Source organism: Meleagris gallopavo, chromosome 1 (genome assembly GCF_000146605.3).
Source record: "Meleagris gallopavo isolate NT-WF06-2002-E0010 breed Aviagen turkey brand Nicholas breeding stock chromosome 1, Turkey_5.1, whole genome shotgun sequence".
Taxonomy (NCBI): Eukaryota; Metazoa; Chordata; class Aves; order Galliformes; family Phasianidae; genus Meleagris; species Meleagris gallopavo.
This window is the reverse complement of record NC_015011.2, coordinates 51,205,724-51,209,649: the sequence shown is the minus strand read 5'-3', so window position 1 is coordinate 51,209,649 and position 3,926 is coordinate 51,205,724.

Here is a 3,926-nt window from a genome sequence, read left to right as displayed (position 1 = left end):
CCTAACTTTCATCTTTCCCAAGTGGACTTCGACTGCCATTTTTTCCTGAATGACTCACTGCATGCCACAAGCTCAGGATAAATAGGAACCAAAGCACTGTCTGAATATTTTAGCCACTGGTATTTGTGCTGTATGTTGACACACGTTTTTCTTCTCCTTCCTCTCCTCCCTTTCTTATGGAGGCTGGGACATGAGGGTACCTCGATAAAGTGGATTGTTGACTGGATGCTAAATGGTCTGGACTGCCCATCAGATCATATGATAAATGTCCTGAGAAACAGATTACTCAAAACCACAGTCCATTTCATTACAATTCATTTCACAGTTGAAATACTGTGGATGAATCTTGATGTTTTCAAGCTGTTTTAGTTCTGCAGATGGCCTCAGAGAAAGGGCATTACAATATAGAAGATTCCACTACAGGAACATTGAAGCAAGCTTGTTATTTTACGCATATCATTTTTATATAAAGCAGTAGGCAATAACTATTTGTCCAAAGGCAGTATTTTCCATCAGAATGAAGCTGCATGGCCAAAGTTCTCTGTATTACAGCATTAGTCAGCTTGCTTGCAATTAAAGTAGTACTAAATAATTGCAAAGGTGAACATAACTTGGGCCATTGCAAGATTAGATTTTTAGGGCTGGATGGTAGAAATCCTTTGCGGGACCAGTGATACTGGTGCTCCTAACCAATGCTGCACTGTTGCTAATTATGCCTAAAATACATCCACTATCTTGATGACATTAGTAAAGACAAGTCTCTGTTGTGAATTTAATCTAGTAAAGCTCAGTGGATACAAGTAGATTGTATAACCAATGTTTTATGACCAATATTTTTACTTTTACAGTAGAAACACTGCTGCCTTATCAAAATCAGTCATCAGATTTTCCTAATTGTTTAATTATTTTAAGTATCCCAGAGGAAATATATGGGGAAAGATAAATGTGCTGGCTCACTGAACATGCTTGGCATGGTAGGAAATCCTTTCATCTCTGTACAGAGCCAATTTAGAGTGGGAGCCCAACCAGTACAATGAAGAAATATTGAAGATAGTCCAGATATGAGTTACTTCTACTCTCATCCTTCTGTTAACATCTCTCAGTAAGAACACAAGACTGAAAGTGCTCTGCTTAGTTAAAATCCAGTCCTATGCCATCACAAGTGATCATGTAATACAATTGTTTTCACAGATTTATCCAGCCTCCATTCTAAATTACTTTTCAAGTACTTGCTGCTGTACTCTATTGCTTTTTTGATACTCGGCAATCCTCTTTGAAATTTACAGTCCAAATTTACCATCACTTTAAGAGCTACTTTCTCTTCACTTATTCACAAAGTGTTACATGTAGCATTGCTGTTTATCTTGCTCCACAGCTTCTGCTCTGAACAGTTTTTCTTGTATTCCCACATAGCATAATCCTAAACTTAACTCTTAGTTCATGTATCTCTGTGAAGAAGTCTGGCTATCATATTACATGGAACTGTGTACTAGTTCCAGTTCCAAATCACAAGTTGCTGTAAATCATTCCTTATGTTAAGCAAGTTATAGTAGCTTAATTCACATTAATTGTGGAGCTAAGTCAACAAATGGTAAGAATAAAAGAGAGGACTATGTTCTATGAAGGACTGAAGAGTTAAGAATGTAGATGGGCTCAGAAAGTTTAGCTTCTTAATGGCATTGCGCAAAAAGATCAGCCTGGCAAGAAATCAACTCTGGTGTCTCATGTGCATAGAAAGTTACTCAGATGGAGACTGAATTCAATTTCAGAATGGATCTTTCAGCTGTAGATTCTTCAGTTACTTCTCTAACAAATGGTACGTGTGCATTGTGTGACTGTTATTAGCTCCTGGCTTAGACGTGGCAGTTTGCTTGTCTCACCTTAACAAATGCTCTGTCATCAGCAGAAAGCAGGAGCCAAACTCACAAGTCTGTTGGGTTCGGTGGGAGAAATCCCGTATGTGGAAGGACTTAAAAGTTCAGACCACAAATTATTTTTTGTCTCATTTGAAAAATGACAACTGATTCACTGCAGAAAATCTAAGAGCCAGCTCCTCTCTTACTTTGGAAACTCTCCTCAAACATTTCTACCTAAGATGAGTTAGACCAGTGAAAGTGGGAAATCCTTTTTGAAGAATTAGGTTTGAACAAAACACCCAATTAAAATGGAAAGTACTACAAAACTACACAGAAATAAAAAATAGTTTTTTTCTTTCTTATGGAAATGGTATATTTAGGACAGGATACCATCAGTACCATTCACCATAAACCTGTAGAAAGGAGGTCTTTAAAGAACACTGAAACAATGCTACTGAATAAAGTGATGGATAGGTACCGGACTATAATCACTGACACATCCAAGGAACAAACTTATCACTGTTTCTGTCGGTGATGTTAGGACTTACATCGGATTTTGTTTGCAGTTGCCTGGCTCAGTGTGGGTATATGGTATTCATCAACAGATACTTCTTTTCATGGGAAAATTAATGGTTACGTATAATCACGGTGCACTTCTTGCTTTACTTCTGCAAGGATGCCCAATTCCTACTTATGGGAAACAATGGAGCACAGGCGGTTTGGAGAGATCTGGTCTTTCTCTTGTTAGTTCAGTAGTCACAGGATAACGAGGTTAATATGACAGTGCTCCCAAAATATAAACTGCTGCTCACTCTACCATAATTCTGTTGGTTTTGAGTTCAACACTGCATAGAGAAGCAGCAAAACAAACACTAGTGACTATTCTCAACTCTTTGAAAGGGTAGATAACAGCAGGACACGGGGAAATGGTTTTAAATTGAGGGAGGGAAGATTTAGGTTGCATGTCAGTGGGAAGTTCTTTACTGTGAGTGGTGAGGTGCTGACACAGGCTGCCCAGGGAGGCTGTGGATGCCCCGTCCCTGGAGGTGTTCAAGGCCAGATTGGATGGGGTCCTGGGCATTCTGGTCTAGTATTAAATGGGGAGGTTGGTGGCCTTGTGTGTGGCAGGGGGATTGGAGATTCATGATCCTTGAGGATCCACAGGATCCATTGATCCACAACCTCCCTAGGCAGCCTGTGCCTCTTCTAACCGTGGCCATTCTGGATTCTATAATTTTGTGATATTCTGTCAAACTGTTCTTCCTAACAAGGGAATCAAGTCCAAGAGTTACACATTCTTCTTTCTAATGCTACAAAACTTTTGCTGATAAGAATATTTATTTCGTAGTTAAAAATCATTTTCTGTTGCTGCCTCTCATACGTGAGCATATACACAGGTCTAACATGTAACGAGTTATCAATTTCTAATCAAATTTATTGAAGGTGAATGCTTAATAACTGCTACTCTGACTGTGAAGCTACCAAGAACACTGCAATATTTTATTTATTCTCTACAAGGATGTAGTGAAGCTAGTAAATATTTCAATATGCTGCATCTTTTCAAATATGAATTTAAAATTGTGCTTTCTTTAAAAAGCAGTGCTGCAGCAGGATTTGTGCTAAATTCCAGTGCCTTCAAATAGAATCCAAGCGTAGGGTCTCCCTCCCTCCCATTAAACACATCTGAGGGCTCACAGCAGTTATTCATTCTTATCTGTTGGCCCCGCTGACTGCATTTCGTGTCCAATCTCTTTATTCTGACCTTTCCATGCAAAATCCTTAGGATGATTTCCTTGCACTAAACTGAGCAAGCACAAAACACACAGCGCTCTTTAGGAAAGCAGAAGCCTTCTCCCAGCCTCAGCTTGTCAGACCCCCAAGCATCTGGACAATGTGGATCGGGCAAGGCACTTCAAGGCACTTGTACGGTCTATACATGGAAGAGGAAAAAGAGAACAGCTCGGAACAAGCGCTCCTGAGGCAGGGGCCGCGGAGGCACTTAGGCCGTGAGGCAGAGCCAGACGGGCTCGGGAGCAGCTCCACACCCGGGGGGAGATGGCATCCACAGGC